The 18,347-nt window shown below is 47.8% G+C and overlaps 1 long non-coding RNA gene across 1 annotated transcript in view; it reads left to right on the top strand.

The window, feature by feature from the left end:
- Positions 1-18,347, top strand: part of LOC123651757 — a 69,218-nt gene that overhangs the window by 25,428 nt on the left and 25,443 nt on the right. Inside the window, exon 2 of the long non-coding RNA XR_006740663.1 lies at positions 4,163-4,265. This is a non-coding gene — a long non-coding RNA (uncharacterized LOC123651757). The remainder of the gene's footprint in view (positions 1-4,162; positions 4,266-18,347) is intronic.

The following is an 18,347-nucleotide window of genomic DNA, read 5'->3' as shown; positions in this document are numbered from 1 at the left end:
ATTCAACCTCTAGATTCACCACATTTCTCCCTTCTGAATCCCAGCGAGGGCATTAGGATTAGGGAGCAATCTCCGAAAGCCCACCTTCCCCAAATACGTGCCCTGGTACTGGGGAGAACGGGGGTGGGGTGGGGGGGGAGATGTGGAGGCTGTGGGGATGGAAGCGGTGCTGTCAGTGCTCACACTGGGAGCGGGGCGAGTCACACCACAGCTTGATGACAGGTCTGTTACAGCGGTCCCAGGGAGCCCAGCCAGCGTGGCTCAGTGGTTGAGCATTGACCTATGAACCAGGAGGTCACGGTTCGATTCCCAGTCAGGGCACATGCCCAGGTGGTGGGTTTAATCCCCAGAGTGGGGTGTGCAGGAGGCAGCTGACCAATGATTTTCATCATTGACATTTCTATGTCTCTTTCTCCCTTCCTCTCTGAAATCAATAAAAATATATTTAAAAGACAAAAAAGTTGTCCAAGGGTGAGAACCAGAACCTGGAGCATCGGAGAGGGTTCGCCTTTTCCTTTCATTGCTCAGCAAGCCCCCTTGGAGACTCATTTCACCTGGGGCGTCAGGGAGTTGCTGGCTGCCAGAAACGAGGCCCAGCTGCTGCGGTGGAGGTGAGGGTGGAGTGGGGGAATGACGCTCCTCGGCGGAAGCAGGCACTTCACTCTCCTCCAGGTGTCTTAAGGCGTGAGTGGAGCGTTGGGGTGAAGGTTGCGCGGAGTCTGCTCTTCCGAATCTCAGCCAGCTTTCTGCTCTCCAGAAGCCCTCTGTCTCGGCAGGAAGAGGAGTCAGTAGCCCTAAGTGGACCAGGGTAGGTTCCCATTTCTGCCCCAGGTACCTTCCTGCTCCTCTGGGACTGTGTGTATAGCTGCCCCCAGACGGAGGGCCGAGGGAGGGGAAGGGGACCACACTCAGGCTGCAGGCCAGCGGCGGGGTGGTCAGGAGTCAGCACTTCCTCTCCCAGCCCTTTCAAAGCATTTTTCAATCGGATTAGCTTTTCAGCACGTGAAGGGTTGTTCTGCTCAGAGAGGCTCCAAGGGCTGAGGAAGAGCCTTCATCTGTTTACTTTTCCTTCATGTGGAAACCTACTTGGGCGGTTTCTGCAACCCCCTGAGACCTGCCTTTCACCACCACCGCCAGGGCCCTGGTCCATTGTGGTCTAACGGACCCTCCTGCCATGCCCCCCAGGATCCCCGCCTCCTGGGCCGCTCACTCTGAGCCGGGCGGGCCTTGTCAGTTTGCTGGGAGTGGAGGAGTGATCTGGGGGTGTCTGGCCCTGAAGACGCCACGCCCCTCTTACCGGGCAGCCCCAGAAGTCCTGTGAGTGGAGAAAGCCAGAAAGATGGGTGCAAAGCTGGTTTTGGGAGCAGAGAACTGGCTCTCAGTCCTGCCAGGACTCCTCTTCCTCCCGTTTAAATGAAGCCGGTGCTCAGGGAACGTTTGTGGGGAAAGGGGGAGTGGAGACATGCAGACCGGTGTGTACACCGATGCCCATACAGAGAAGACAGCCAGGGGTGGGGTGCTGTGGAGGTGTGGGAGGGCGGGAGGGCAGGGGGTCACCATAGACTTCAGTGCTTTGTTCTGTATGCTAGTATGTCACCTAATTAAATTAAATGTGCATATCAAACAAACCAGAGAACTATCCCTTGTGAACAGTATGAGCACTGTTCGGTGAAGTACAGGGGCAAGCCTTGGAAGATTCAGGAATGACTTCCCAGAGGGGGTGGCAGGTAAGCTGAGATCAAGAGAGAACTAAGGGCCCAGCTGGCATGGCTCAGTGGTTGAGCATTGACCTATGAACCAGAAGGTCACCATTTGATTCTCAGTCAGAACACATGCCTGGGTTGCAGGCTCGATTCCCCGTGTGGGGTGTGCAGGAGGCAGCCAGTCAATGATTCTCTCTCATTATTGGTGTTTCTATCTCTCCCAGTTTCTTCCTCTTTGAAATCAATAAAAAATATGCTATTTTTATTTTCTTTAAAAAAGTGATAAGTGGGGGAAGTTAGATTTGTTCCTCAACAAGTGTTTGTTGAGTATCTGCTGCGTGTCAGATACCATTCTAGAAGCTAGGGAAGCAGAAAAGAGCAAGCACAGAGACCTGCCTTCGGGAGCTCACAGCCCAATGGAGGGAGACAGGTAAACACAAAGGTCCTGTGATGTCAGGTGGTGTTAATGAAAAATGGTTCAGACGCTTAGGTATTAAAATGGCAAGGAAGACTTTATTCAAGACTATTGCAACAGAAAAAAGATTGAGTTCAACTCTGAACACAGCAGTGACAGCTGGGGATTTATGACCCACAAAGTGAAGGGATCAGTGGATGGAGACATCAAGGGTAGGAGGATTCTTGCAGAACCAATGAAACACACGATTCTTGCGGAAGGCAGGCCAAAGACTTACCCATCGGAGATGGGGATGAGGAGCTTGATCAGATATCAAGAGGAGGGGATGACCTAGCAGGATTCTCTGCTGAAGGCGGGTCAAGGTTGAGGTCTAGTTGAGACTCGGGCTCGGAGGAGGAGCCTGAGTAAAGGTTGGTCAGGGAGAGAGCCTTTGGTGGTGGTGAAAGATGCTGTGAATTAAAATAAAGCAGGCATGGGATGGAGCCGCTAGAGAGTGATGGAGGGATGGGGAGCTTTTTATTACAGTGTTCGCAAGGCCTCTCTAGAGAGTAGTTTGGGGCAGAAATCTAGATCATCTGAGGGAGCTGGACCTTCAAACACCTAGGAGAAGGGGTTCCAGGTAGAGGGAACAGCAGGTACAAAGGCCCTGACCTACATATGGGTATGTGTGTGTGTGTAAGTTGGTATGTTTTAGCAACAGCAAGGAGGCAGTAGGTTGTAAGGAGAGAGTGGCAGGAAGCCAGGTCAGTGGAGAGTGTGAGTGAGGAAGGGTAAACCAGATAGGGTCTTCTAGGATGTGATAAGAAGGGGTGAGAGGGCTGGAGGAAAGGATAAAGGAGTAAGAGAGAGGTTGTTTATCTGGAGGACCACAGGGAGACCCGTGCTGTGGGGGCATAAAGAAGCAGCATGTGCCAAGGAGCAAGCTTGGGGGCCCAGAAGGAGGTTGGAGGTGGCTGGGGGACAGAAGAGAGGAAGATGAAGAGCCGAGAGGGCAGGGCAGGTCTTTTCCACCTTTGCAGTCAGGGTTTCTCAATCATGTTAACAAGAGCCTGTGTCCTTGCGTAAAAATCAAGCAATTTGGGGAGGAATGCCTCTTCATGTAACTTGAACAACTGCAGAAGATGGAAAAAGGGGCTGGCTGGAGTAAGTTGGAGCTATTCTAGTTTGGCTAACTGCCCTCCCTATAAATATCACCTTCCCAGTCCTGGAAAGGTATCAGCGAGGCCTGTATCAGCTACTGGGAGACATCCTTCCTGTTCTGATGTCCAAGAGTTGGCTGCCTGTGTACATCCGCATGCACAGTGCCTGGAAGCGGGGGCGAGAGCGCAGAATAAGAAGTTCAGGATTCTGAGCCCACTCCCTTTCACCCCCGGGGGCGGCCCCACCTCCTCCGAGGGACCAGGCATCCCTCTGGCATGTCTCCGCTAAGAAATCTGCAAAAGTCATTGGTCATGTTTAGAACTTATCCTTTGTGCCAAAAGGGTTGGTGGTGTGGAGGGGAGGGAGCTCATTGCCAAAGCCAGGATGTTCCTCACTAGGAGTGAACCCTGCTGTCTCCTGGCCGCATAACACTGGGGTTTTGGGGGGGTGGGGGGAATGGGATTGAGGGGCCAGTGTAATTCCGCAACATGTGAGTTAAAAAGCAGATGAAAACCCACAGAGTAACCAGACATTCTTCCTTTTGCATGCAAGATCCTGCTGGATGTTGGAAGAGGAAGGCTTCCCCCCCCCTCCCCTTGCTTTTTAGACATTATATCCTGTGAGGGGAAGATTTGGAACAGATGGGGGCCAGGGGGACCTCACTGTATTTGCTTGTTTCCCCTTCCCCCTTCCCACAGCCAGAAATGTTTCTTTTTTTTCTCTCTCTCCCCCCCTCTCCCCCAAAGGAAGTTAATTTTTAAAGAAAGACAGAAAAAAGTCCCACAGAGTAGGAAAGTAAGGTATCTGGGGTCTGGGGGAGAAATTCACAGAAAGAATCTACTTTTCATGGCAAAGGCATCTTCTAAGTCCAATGACAGGTAATTAACTCAAATTTTCATATTAGGTGTAATCGCTGTTCTGGTGACATCTGCATTCATGAGGGCGGGCGTGGTGGAGAAAAAGGATGCCCCAACGGATGGAGAAAGAAGCCCTCTGATTGGTGGAAGGTAAGGCGTGTTCCTCACATCCTGGGTGCGCAACGTGGGAGAGGCAAACCTGGGGATGTCTCACAGGAGCACTTCAAGCGTGGGCATGATGACCACCCCCACTTCTTTTCTTCCTCACCCATCGGTTGCAGTAGAGACTAGAAGGGTGCTGATGTAAAGTGGGCCATTATATATTTGATTGGCTGTGGCGGGGTGTCTGGTAGAGCCACATCCCTGACACTGCCGGGGGCAGCTGGACAGCTGGTATGGTGATTGCCCAAAACCATAGCCAGTGCTCTTTGCTGAGGAATGTCTACATAGAAGAAGCCAGGAGAACTTGGTGTCACTAAAGCCAAGGAAAGAGACTTTCAGGACAGAAAGACTTGTTTTTGAGAATGTGATTGACTATAGCAGGAGGTGACATACAGTGCTGTAGGTGACACCCAGATAGCAACAAGTTCCTGGGGCATTGGGAGGTGGTAAAGTAGAGGGAATGTGATGTCATTCATGATATATGAACGTGAAAGGAAGGGTAATAGTGTGTGAGGATCCAGGGAAGGTTTAAAAAGAGGAATACGTGAGCATGTTCAGTTACAGGTGAGAAGTACATCTGGTAGACCAGAGGTTGAAGCTCCAGAGAAGAGATGGAAGCCTGGATGAGATAAGTTCCCATCTTGTTAGGGTGAAACCCACAGGCCTCACCTTGGTTTGTGAGGCCCTACCTTTCCTCCCACCTCACCTCCCACCTTCTTCTGCCCTTGATGTGCTACCATAGCCTTTGCTCAACTTGTTCCTCAAACACTGAGCTCAGTTAGGCCATGGGCCTCTGCTCTGGCAGTTCCTTCTGCCCGGAATGTTTTCCTCTAGCTCGGGTGGGGAACCTTTTTTCTGCCCAGGGCCATTTGGATATTTCTAACATCATTTGCAGGGTACCAGCTTAAAAATTAGCCAGCTATATTTGGTCAAACATTTAACGATGCTTTGGCAGGACCAGATCAAATGATTTCACAGGCCTTGCCAGATGTTCCCCATCCCTGCTCTAGGTAGTCGCAAGGCTTATGGCCCTTGCTGTCTCTGAGTGACTTAGAACTTTCCATGATCACTTTATTGCAACCTCCTCCGCCCCTCTTCCTCTAGCCTGTTCTATTTTGCCTCATGTCATTGCTCACCTCCTGACATATTACACACATTTCTTCATTTTCTATCTCTAAATGTAAGCGCCAAGACTTTATCTTGCTCATTGATATTACCCTGTTTCTGGGTATACCGAGGAAACAAATATTTGTTGAACCAAGATATTAAATAATGATATATGTTGGGTATCTTATGGATATCTTAGATCAATTTTTTTGTAGGTGAATTAAAGAACCCCTGTATCTATATCAGTGATGGTGCTCAGTAATAAAAGGAGCAAATTGCTGATACATGCACCAACACAGGTGAATTTCAAATGCATTGTAAGTGAAATAAGCCAGACTCAACAAGCTACACACTGAATGACTTCAAGATATTCTGGAAATACAACTTCAGAATATCTTGTTTAGTTATAAGGCCATATCAAATCAGTGGTTGCCAGGGGCCAGGAATGGGGGTTAGGGTTGACATCAAGGAATTTTGAGGGTTGATAGAAATGTTTTATATTTTGATTGTGGTGGTGGTTACATAACTGTATGCATTTACTAAAATTTGTACTAAAAGGGTGAATTTTACCATATGTAAATCATACCGCTGGGCTGGTGCAGCTCAGTAGTTGATTATTGACCTATGAACCAGGAGGTCACGGTTCAATTCACGGTCAGGGCATCTACCCAGGGTTGCAGGCTCGATCCCCAGTGTGGGGCATGAAGGGGCAGCTGATCAATAATTCTATCTAATCATTGGTATTTCTATCTCTCTCTCTTCCTTTCTGATCAATAAAAATATATTTAAAAAAAAAATCATACCTAAGTAAACTTGACTAAAAAAATCATGATCTCATATAGATTTTTGTTGTAGTATTTGGGCATTTTTGTAGTATTTGGAATGTTAATTAATCATTCATTTTTCCTGGGTGTCATTCCTGCTTACTGCTGCCAGTGAATGCCTGTGCCAAGAACTAATTTGTTCTTAGAGTGGGAGAGATTTGTTTAGGTGGAAATCTGTTGTTGATTTCCTTTCCAGCATTTCCCACTCCCTTCTAGGAAGGGAGCACCTTATGCTGTGTGGTTGGGTAAGGCTGACCCTTGCCCTGTCATCCCTAGAAGTGGACAGGTGATTCTAGTCAGTTGAGTCCTTCCTGGTACCTTTCTCCCAAGCTCTTGGGGAGGATAATCTATTTTTCCTGGAATTAGTAGGATGTAAATGTAATACTGATGGTGAATATCTTGCTCACTAAATGGAGAAAGGACAGGTACTCAGAGCCTGGAAATTTGAGCTCCTAGGCTTTTTTGCCTGAAACTAGATAGGTAGGCCAGACACCTCAGCGCACATGAATTCCATTTCCCCCTATTTAAGCCATGTCAACTCTGGTGGTTTCCATCAAGCACAGAAGGGCAAATTCTGACTCATACATTGCAAATGAGAAGTTTTTGGTCTATGAGGTGATAGAATAGTAAAGATGAGACAGTTAACTAAATCACTGAGTTTTATAGGAAGTTCTCCTAATTTCCCTGAACCTTCTCATTATGGAAGCAGGAGCAGGGACAGAGAATTGAGCTGGGGATGAATGAGGGAAATGGTAAAGTAGAGGGAATGTGATGTCATTCCTGATAATATGAATGTGAAAGAAAGGGAAATGGTGTGTGAGGATCCAGGGAAGGTTTAAAAAGAGGAATACTTGAGCATGTTTAGTTGCAGGTGAGAAGTACATCTGGTAGACTAGAGGTTGAAGCTCCAGAGAGGAGATGGAAGCCTGGATGAGATAAATTCCCACTTTGTGGGAAGGGTGGGCAGACAGGCATGCCCCTGGCCAATGGGCTAGGGATGCCAGGGTCCCATCTCCTCCCAGTCCCTGGCTGGCTGAGGAGGACCTGGAGTCAGCAAGTAGTGGATGGGAGAGAGTCCAGGATTGTTAGGCGGATCTGAGCTCCTGCCCTCAATTCCTGAGCCTCACTTGCTTTTTCATAAAACAGGGATGCTGACTGTCTACCCTCCTGGAAACAGGCTATTGGCCAGAGTAGGCATGGCTATTGCAAACGGGGAAAGACTTGGAATATTTAGTCCCCTAAACAAAGACGTTCACTCTCTTGGTCTCTCTTGGTTCCTCTTGGTTGACTCCTGGCCTATGGGACTCTCACACTCCTGCTCTCTTGCATTTTTCCACATGGACCCCACACAATGGACTAACAGACATCAGCTAGCCTACTGCTAAACGCGACCCAATTCCAACATGGAAGGGAAACTTTGGACACCGGCTTTGCTTTTAGCTCCACTGACTCTCCACTTGTGCTTCTTCCAGGACCGAAGTAAGGGAAATGGGACTTTGGAAACCCGGGGATGTAATTTCACACAAATAAAAATCACTCATCCTCCTGTGCGAGTCTCAGAAAATTCTTTTTCTTGAGATACTGTAAGGACCCCACCCTCAGCATCCAGTGGGGAAAGGGAAACCCCACTTCCATTGATAACAGGAGGACTCTTTTTATAGTAAAACGATGAGTTTTCTGTGGGGACCAATGCATTTTTATGAGCGTGATGAAATGTTTTAAAGAATGGGTTTATTGTTGAGGTCAAGGCAGAAGGCTTAAGGGGGGTGGGTGGGTGGGTGGGTGGCTAATTCAGATGTTGCCTTCCCTCTTTCCTTCACATACATCCAAAAATATTTAATATCTTAGTATGTTAAAATGTCCTGTTACCTTTATCTTTAGCCCAGAGAGGGGTATCTGGCCCCACTCCACTGAGCTGGCTTCAGGCAGAGCTGGGCACGAACTGGGCCCCACACTGTGCTCCGATGCATTACGTTGCATTGCCTGGGACGTCTCTGTCTTTTCTCCCCGGCGCCCAAATTCTCCCTGTAGGCATCTGGTGCTTGGATGGTGAGGGGTTTTACACCAGCCATTCTCCTAGAAAACAACATCTGTTTGTAAGCTGTGTTACAGGTTTTTCCAGAATTTCCAGTGTTTAGAATCCACCTGCTCCCTTCTCCCCAGCAATTACCACTGAATATCCCAACCTGCAGCTTCCTTTGTGCCATGCAGAGAAATTTCTCAGCAGGCCATGGGGACGTTCCACTAGGGGGTTTGGTTCCTTGGGTCTGGAATGGCCCTTCCACTGACCTTGGGCCCAGTCTCCCAAAGAGAGCTCCTTTTCCACACTGGTTTCTGAGAAGTAGCAGCAGGTCAGTTAGGACAGGGGTTCTTTCCCTCTCTTAAAATTTAAATATGTGTGTGTGTGTGTGTGTGTGTGTGTGTGTATATATATATTTTTTTTATTTTTTTTTAATTTTTAATTTTTAATTTTTTATTTTTTTTCCTCCCAAGGCTCCTTTTCCTGAAAGAATGGTGTTAGAGGCTTCTGTTGCTAAATTTAGCTCCTGCTGACGCACTGGCCCTCTTGCCTGCAGTCTCCTCGTGTCTCTGTTTCTCTGAGCCTCTCTTTTTTTGCTGGTAGATGAACACCATCGTATCCTATCTAATATTTAGCCTTGAGTCGCTGCCAGATGGGAAATGCGTTTCTGTATTTTCGTAGCCGTGTTCTCTGCGTGAATAGCCTGTCATGGAGCTGGGGGCTAGCAGCCGGCAGGGCAGGGAGGGGCGCTGGCAGCCAGCCTGTGACAGGCAAAGATTCACAGGGTGGTGGTGAGAAACCAATGCGGTCATTGCCATAAGTTTGCTTGTACGAAGCAGGAGAAAGAGGTGGCCCTCAGAGACTTGGGAATGATATTGGGACATGAGTGGAAATTTCTCAGGAAAGAGAGGCCCTCCTACTTGAAGCGAGCTTTACTATTGTTAAAGAAGGGGTTATTCATCCTGGCCCATGAAGCTCAATGGTAAGAGTATAGGCCCACCCATCGAAGGGTCTCAGATTCGATTCCCAATCCGGGTCATGTACCTGGATTGCAGGTTCTGCCCCCGGACCTGGTCAGGGCACGTATCTCTCACATCGAAGTTTCTCTCATTAGGACTAACAACAAACAACAAGAAGTCATTATTCTAACACTTATTAAAACGGTAAAAAAAAAAGATTTTATTCAGGGCTATTGCAATAGGCGAGACAGATGGAGCTCAACTCTGAATACAAGGACTGGTAGGGATTTATCACCAAGGAACAGAGTGAGGGGCTCAGTGGATGGAAAATTACTAAGAGCAGACATTAAAGGTACAGGGAGTCTTGCTAAACTGACCTAACGGGATTCCTGCTAAGACATGGCTATGTGGACCTGGATAGGAAGGCCAAGGTCAAGGTCTAATTGGGGAAAAGGCTCAGGGCTCAGAGAAGCCAAACTAAAGTTTGGCCAAGGAGAGGGTCTTCGTTAGCCCCCCCTCTTGTTCAAGGACAGAAGAGGCATTCTTCTTTCCTCTGAACCACACAAGTGTAGTTCCATTGCCTTTTGTTCTCTAAGGGCCAGCTGAGCCATCTGTTGGACTTGGGAGGCGAAGATATTGGCTGAATGGTGTGAACTATCAGGCATTCAAATGGGGGGATTCATGATCTGCTGTGGTGATGAGTTCTTTGAAGTTTCTCTCAAGTCAACCAGCTTCCGCTTGCAGGCCTTCTTTAGATCTTGGAGGTCAAGGTCAGCTGCAGCCAACCTGGAGTCCCAATAAGGACCTGGCAGTCAGGTTGTAGTTCCCAGTGAAGCCACGTCAGGAGGGAGGGAGAACAACTGGAAAGCGGAAGGACTGAGAAAATGTGCAAGATGGCAGATCTAGTCCAATATACTGATAGGTGACAACTTAAATTTTTTTTTTTTTTTTTTTACCAAGAGGTGAAAAATAGCTCAGTGGCAATGAAGAGGGCCAGAATTTGATAATCCACAAGTGTGTGCTATCATTTTCTGTTGAAACATAAAATTTCTTTCTACAGTGTCCGGCACTGGTCATCAGGTGGGCGTGTTGCTATGTCGGCATGGAAAGTGGCCTTGTGTCAGGCAGCCTGGGTTCAAATCCCTGAACCGGCTGTGATGTGTTGAGCCTTCCTAGTGTCTGTTTCCTGGCTATGAAATAGGACGGAATCAGTGTGCATTTCATCATCCCACTCAAGCATTACAACATTCCCCCAGCATTGTGCCCATTTTACAGATGAGGAAGTAAGCACTAAAGTTGCCCTGAGCCCCAAGGGGACACACCCAGGGACCTGCTGAGCTGGGATTAGAAGCTTGGACTGTGAGGGCCAGGTTGTCAATGATAACAAAGCCAGAGCTTGGCCGAATTCGGTGACTTAGGCAGAGGGGCTGCAGGTGTGACGGCTCGGGTCACTTTGCATCCCCATCTGCCTGTAGTGTCCTAGGGAGCCTGCAGGGCTGTCCCTCAGACCTCCTCGCTGCTTCCTAATCCACACATGGAAAAGTGGCACTTAAAATGAATTTATTCAGGTGGGAGTCGTGTAAGACACGAAAATAAGGCGTTTGAGCCGCTGCACATAAACTGGAGTGTGAGTGAAAAGCTTTTTATTTGGTTTCCGAGCCAGACTCTGAGAAGCCAGTGGGCCGTGTGGTCTGGAAGTGCATGTTATGGGCAGCGGGTCGGAACAGGGGCCACTTTGAATGGCTAGGAGGGAGACTCGCTCCTGCACAGCTGGAGCAGCCAAGAGGCGGGGATGTCAATAAACACGGTCAGGACACAGAAAGCCTTTTCCGAAAAGATGGCAGGCAGGGGAGCCAAGGAAAGGCAGCGCCTCACCCCCGGTGTATTGGAGAAGGAAAACGCTTGAGGTAACCCATGTTGGCAGCTTTTATAGCTTCCTCGCAATAATGTGCCGGGCGGGCCCTGAACAGGCTGGTGTTTTATTTTCATGTAGCGAAGCGGAGTGGACCCGGGGCAGCTCTCCAGCGGCGGCTGGCCTGGGGCTCTGCCCTTGGAGTGAGGCAGCAGTGCCTGGGTCCCGGGGGAATCAGATCGCCCTCGGGGAGGGTGGGAGCAGGATTCCCTGCCTCTTGTGCATCCTTGGTTGGCTTGCTAGAGTCCTTCCACCTAAGGTCCCCGTCTGGCCGGTGCCAGGGAGGGACGAGGTGGGCAGGGTGGGAAGGCAGCCACCTGGGAAGGAAGGCGCTGGTCCGTGCTGTCCTAAGTGTTGCTGGTTAGGACTGCATGGGAACCAGAGCCCGGGGAACCCACAGAACCTTCTTTGTGCCTTTGCTCGCCACTTGCCAAGGCACTTTCCATGACTGCATTTAACCTGTGTGTATAATCTCTTCTCTTTGATAATATGTACGTGTATGTGAGGTATATTTGAACACGGGATTGCGTGTGTGGTTAAAAATATGTATCCATTACGTGGGTGACTCGCATGGGTGTGTTATCCAACATTTTTTGAGAGCCATGGGCTGGGGAAGATGCCCAGTTAGTTACTCTGAGACACTAGCAAACTCGGAAAACGTATCTTCTGTTTTAGGGTTTTGTTATGGGCTCCCTCGCCATATTTTCTTGTAGGTATGACATGGAAACAGTTAGTGTGTTAAATTTTTAAAAACATATGTGTGTGTGTGTGTTTTTTTATCCCACGAATTTCAGGTTTGTTTTTTGCCCCTACTTCTTGTGGAAATATTAGCAGAAATGGGAAGAGGAAAGTGCTCTGCAATCCTATCATTTAGGACAGTGGTCAGCAAACTCATTAGTCAACAGAGCCAAATATCAACAGTACAATGATTGACATTTCTTTTGAGAGCCAAAATTTTTAAACTTAAACTTCTTCTAATGCCACTTCTTCAAAATAGACTTGCCCAGGCCGTGATATTTTGTGGAAGAGCCACACTCAAGGGGCCAAAGAGCCTCATGTGGCTCTCGAGCCGCGGTTTGCCGACCATGAATTTAGGCTAATCATTGCTACAATTTTTGTGTGTGTATGCTCCTCCAGACTCTTTCCTAATGAGAATATATTAATCAGAATAAAATCTAATAATTGATAGCTAACATTTAAATGGCATCATTTTCCAGTACTTACATGTATGGACTCATTTAATCCTCAACAATCCAATGATTGATTTTACTGTTAAACTCATTGTACAGATGAGAAAGCTGAGATCCAGAATGATTAGGTACTTTGCTTAAGATCACATAGGTAAGTAACCAAGCTGGGATTTGAACCCAGGCAGTCTGGTTCCAGAACCAGATGCTCTTAGCTACCCAGTAGACTAACTTGCAAAAGAATAGAATAAAACTATCCCTATAGATTTTAAACTGCTTTTTTTCACTTAATATATTATGAACCACTTTCAATGCCAATAATCTTACATCTAGAGCACCATTAAAAATTGCTATGTCATGATACATATGTCCCAAACACAGAATGTTTTTTTCCCATGTGACCATTTTGGGTAATAATCACTATCATATTTTAAAATAGCAAACATTACCATATCTGGTTTGGGTCAGTAGATAGAGCATTGGCCTGTGGACTGAAGGGTCCCAGGTTCAATTTTGGTCAAGGGCACATGCCTGGGTTGCTGGCTCAATCTTCAGCATGGGGTGTGCAGGAGACAGGCCATCAATCATTGATGTTTCTATTTCTCTCTCCCTCTTTCTTCCTCTCTGAAATCAATAGAACATAAAAAAAAAAAAAAAAAAAAAAAAAAGCAAACATCGAGGCCCCGTTCCTGGTAGTGCTAAGAGCTGCATAAATATTATCTAACTTAATTCTTGGAAAACTAGGACTTTTTGCAGGGGAACAAGTTAGAGAGGAGCAGGGGTAAATTTTCTAGGGTGTCTCATTTATAGAAAACCTCAAATTTAGATTTTTTACTTTATCTTCAAACAGTCATATATGCAATAATAATATTTTTGTTAATTTTTACAACAACTTGTTATTTTTAAACTAGAGGCCCGTTGCACAATATTCATGTAAGAATAAGCCTTCCTTCCCCTGGCTTCACTCCCAGCCTACTGGAAGCCAGCAAGTCCTTGCTTCTGTCTGGAGCACCACTCCTATAGCTCTCTCCTCGGACCCTCTTCCCCTCATAGCAGGTGAACCACCCCTCCTGGCTGATCTGGCCCATCTTTGTTGGGTTAATGTGCATACTCACTCTGATTGGCTGTGGATGTAGCAGAGTGATGGTTAATTTGCATGTTTCTCTTTTATCAGGTAAGATGATTTGATTCAGAGGAAGTAGCAAAAATAATACAGAGAAATTCTGTGTACCCTCTCCCCTGCTTGCCCCAATGATAATATCTTACATAACTGTAGTATACTATCAAAACCAGGAAATTGATGTTAGTATTTTCTATTACCTTAGGATGCATGTTTATTATTAATGTTAGCTTAGGATCCATGTTTATTATTAATACTATTAATGTCAGTATTTTCTATTAGCTTAGGATCCATTTTTATTAATTTTTAAATTAATGTTAAATTAAAAAAAACACTTAAAATATATCACACTTGATCATCTAATTTGATAGTTTTCTGTTATTAAACATATAGGAACCACCTCTCAGTGGAGAAGGCTCGAGTGTCTGCTGCCTCAGAGAGGTGAACACTGTAACTAGCTCCATTCAGTATGTCAAGGATGGAGGTCAGAGAGGTTAAGTCACTTGCATGAGGTCACACAGCTATAGTGAACTTCACTCCCTCTGATTCTAAGATACACTCTCTGAGCCCCACACTCCCCAGCATCTCTTTTGGTTTGTTGCAATTCAGGGAGAAGCTCTGAATATAAGTTGGTGTGTGTTTATATATGCATACTAGTATGTGTGTGCACATGTCTACACACACACACACACACACACACATTTTCTCACTCTACAGAGTCCCCCTTTTCTAGACTGGGATATGCTGGATATAGAGAGGACCTCGAGTAGGGCTTCCAACAATTCATTTAATGGAGAGCAGTCAGGCCAGCCGAGAAGCTTCTCTCCTGTGCCTGTGCTGGCCCAGCACACAGGGCTACAGGCTGTATTCTCCCATAAACCTTTCATTTTCTTGGTTACTTTTGAGACTCTCCTCCAGTTGCTGTTTCCATGTTTGCTGACTTCCAGCTACCTGGCCCTGTGTTTGCTCAGCTCCCTCCTGGAGGTGCCTGGGCAGTGCTGGGCTGAGCTGAGCCTCTTGAGCTTCTCCACCCTCCATCACTTCTCCCTTCCACCCATTCCATGCCTTTCCGCCAGTGACCGGGACTCCAGCAAAGAGATAGAGAAAAAGCCATGTATGAGGCAAGATCCAGGAAGTAGAGTTTTTCTAAAATCCTGTTGATAGGAAAAGATTTTTTAAAGGTTTTGCTTTTTATTATTTTTAAAAAATATATTGTTATTGATTTCAGAGAGGAAGGACGAGAGAGAGAAACATCAATGATGAGAATCATTGATTGGCTGCCTCCTGCATGCCCCCTATCGAACCTGCAACCTACACATGTGCCCTTGGTGGGAATCAAAGGTGGGACTCTTCAGTCCGCAGGCTGATGCTCTATCCACTGAGCCAAACCAGCTAGAGCAAACTTTTTTTTTTTTTTTAAATAGGTTTTATTGATTTCTAGGAAGAGAGAAAAGGGAGAGAGATAGAGAGATAGGAACAAGGATCAGCTACCTTCTGCATGCCCCCTATTGAGCATGGAGCCTGCAATCTGGGCATGTAACCTGACCTGGAATTGAAGCGGTGACCTCTTGGTTTCTGGGTTGACACTCAACCACTGAACCACACCGGCCAGGCAGGAAAAGATATTTTTTTACCCTTAACTCACGCTCTCTCTTTAACCACCTTCTCTTCCACCTTTATTCAAGCTTTAGCTGCCAGCCCAGTGCACTTTTGTAACCCAAAAAGCAAAGTCCGCCCCCTTGCTTTCCCAGCTACTTGTCAGCTCAAGCAAAGCTGATGTGTGGAATTTACCACTCTTGTTTCCTGAAGAAATCTGGTTGGTCCTGAAGCAGCTCTGCCCAAACTTTTACTGACCTGTTTGCATGGAGCTGTGGGGGTGTAGAGCAGGATGGTCCAGACCCCTACACACCTTAGTGCAGAAATCCCAGATGTGCCTGACACTCCTGATGATCTGACAGTTGTGTCTATGTGCTGGCGTGTGCACCTGTGGAGGTATGAGCGAGCACTGGGTGGCCTGCAAGGACCCCGAGTGGTTGGGACTGAGCCCTGGCTTGCTGAAGCTTCTGGCCGCGTTTGGTGCAGAAGTGATCCCAGGCCAGGGCTGCACCAGGTGGGGGCTGGGGTGCAGGGTGATTTATTCACCAGAGCGCTGGCTGTCCAAAACAGCTGCGAGAGCCAGTCTGCCGGTTAAGTAGGGGTTAGTAAGTGGCATCATCACCCTAACCTCTCATTACATGCTGGGTCCCATCCCATCCTCTGAGAGACTGCACTCCTCACCGGAAGCCCTCCTGGCCTGAGAGGAGGGAAAGAGGAAGAGGATTAACTTGCTCCCCGCTTGGACCTGCACTTCCTGAGTGCCCCAAAGCTCAGCCCGCAGTGGAGACCTCTGGTATGCAGGAGGAAAACATTACCCTCCACTGACATCGAGAATTGGTGGCCAATCCCAGGGGCTAAGAGAAAGGTGTGGGGAATGGATCCTTCCCCAGGTCCTTCAAGGAGAGTGTGGCCCTGCTGGTATCTGGACTTGGACTTCCAGCCTCTGGAACTGTGAGAATGCATCTCTGTTGTTTTAAACCACCCAGTTTGTGGCACTTTGTTGTAGCAGCCCTAGGAAGGGGGGTCATGGAAGACTTGACAAAGAAGGACAGTCAGTGGCTTTGCTGGGCATCCCCGAGGGGAAGTCATATATACAGAAACTGAGCTCATGCAGATACAGGGGGGAGACGGAGAGCTTGGGATTGTTCAAATAGTCAGGTGGAGGCTGCTTGTGTGGTGGCAGAATGCACGGGAGATTGATCAGTCAACACTCTGAGGGAGGAAAGTTTAACCTTTATTTCGCAGACCTGCTAGTCCAGGGGAATTTCGGATCCAAAGCCTGAACTGAACCTGTGGGGAGGCTCTGACCCATATTATCTCCTCTTGTGGCGGCCCCTGAGGGTCCCCTCAGCTCCCCGAAGTCAGCTGTAGCCGGGCCCTGGGGTTAGACTCTGCAGCTCCAACCAAGTCAGTCAGGTTGCAACCCCTCCCCCCTTCCCTTTTTCCCCTTTTCATTTGGACTTTCTTTTTTCCCCTTTTCACAGGGAAGGGACAGATTTTGTTTTGGGGGAGAGGAGTAGGGCCGAGACCAGTCTTCCAGTCTTGCAAGTACGAGAAAAACAGCAAGATGGTATAGAGCAGCCTCAGTTCAAACATAGAAATGCTTTAAGCACAAAGAGAGAAAAATGAAAGCTGAGCAAGGATCCTCGCCTGTAGTGCAGGTAGGTAGGTCGGTAGGTGGTAGGGCTCGTAGGAAACCCCTTCCTTCTCGGGACATTTGCTGCCTGCGGTGTGCCTGGCGCTGAGCTGGCAGAGGGTGTGACATAAGGTCAGACCAGCTTCCTGCCCCGAGGAGCTCACACTGCTCATGGAAGGCAGATGATAAGCAGTAAAGAAACATACAAACAAGATAACTGCTGCCTGTGATAAAATGCTTTGAAGGGAGAGAGTGGTCCCGACATAGGGTGGCCAGGGAGTTGAGGATTAAAAGAGATAACATGATATGCACTTCATAAGGTTATTCTTCTTCCTTTAGGGGTGAACGTTTTTATCTACCAATTCTCCCCTGGTGTTTAAGGTGCAGAGGTAGATAATGGATTTCCACCCCCAAACAAAACCTCTCTTTGATAAGTTTGGGACAGCCTAACATCTGTCTTACTGTGGTGATGACCAAGTGGGCTTCCCAGCCTCTCATCACCAGGTCTATCTATTCTAGTGGTCGGCAAACTCAGTCAACAGAGCCAAATAGCAATAGTACAACCATTGAAATTTCTTTTGAGAGCCGAAAACCGACTTCTGCGCATGGACCACGAAGTTTCAATCGCACTGTTTGTGCGAGCCCGCATGTAGTGTTTTGTGGAAGAGCCATCCATACTCAAGGGGCCCGCGAGCCATGGTTTGCTGACCACTGGTCTATATGCTCTTCTCTGCCTAAAGTAAGAGCTAAACGGGACTGATGACATCCCTCCACTGTCTCCTCCAGAGCTGCAATCAACTCTCTTGGATTGGCCTCCGATTCCTGCCTTGTCCAGTTCTGTGCCTTGGAGGAAATACTTCTTCCTTTCCTACCAGTGCCTTCTCCTGTCTTCCCTCCGACTCCATGTCCTATCCCCCCTTCTCCTGTCCCCCTTTCTGACTTAGATGTGCATCTCACCTCACCTCACCATCCCTGTGGCTTAACCTGGTCACATGAGTGCCTGTGAGTCTCTCCCTTGTCTAACCTCCTATCGTTTGTTGAGGGCCCGCTCTGTGCCAGGCCCTGTGCTAGGTGCAGAGAGGAAATCCATGCACAAGGACACAGTCCTGCCCTCGGAGTGCAGGCAAATAGATCATACACTTTTCACACCGTCACACAAACCAAAGGGCAACTCCTTCCGGTCCTGTGCTGGGAAGGAGACAGGTGCTGGTGCCGTGAGCATCTGCATCGAGGGCATCTGGCCTGGTTGGGAAGGCTTTGCCAGGCACTGAGGGCAAGACGCTGCGTAAACTTCAACTCAGGGAAGAGGATCTGAGGGAGCAGAGGCCTGAAAGCCACCCGGGAGCCGTGAGATTCCTGCACCCCTTCTCTGTGCCCGACAGCTCCGCAGAGAGCCCAGCTGTGACCGCCTTCCCAGCCTCTTTTGTCAAATCCAAGGACTTCATCTTATTGGCCCTGTCAGCTGCATTTGCACAGTCGACCATTCCCTCAGGATATTGCACTCCCCTGGTGTTCTTTCTGCCTCCCTTAGACCCCCTTCTTTTCTGTTGTTTTTCTTCTTCTTTTGTTTGTTTTCTTCCTCTTCCTCTTTATTCTCAGACTCCTTCTTGTTGCTTTTCTTCCTTCTGGCCTTATGTGTTGGGGTGTTCCAGGATTTTGTCCTTGGATTTTTTTTCTCCTACCCTATTCCCCTGGTGACCCGCAACTTA

The sequence above is a fragment of the Pipistrellus kuhlii genome, unplaced genomic scaffold (genome assembly GCF_014108245.1).
Source record: "Pipistrellus kuhlii isolate mPipKuh1 unplaced genomic scaffold, mPipKuh1.p scaffold_m20_p_8, whole genome shotgun sequence".
Lineage (NCBI taxonomy): Eukaryota > Metazoa > Chordata > Mammalia > Chiroptera > Vespertilionidae > Pipistrellus > Pipistrellus kuhlii.
The sequence above is the reverse complement of the archived record's forward strand: the minus strand, read 5'-3'. Positions and strand labels throughout refer to the sequence as shown.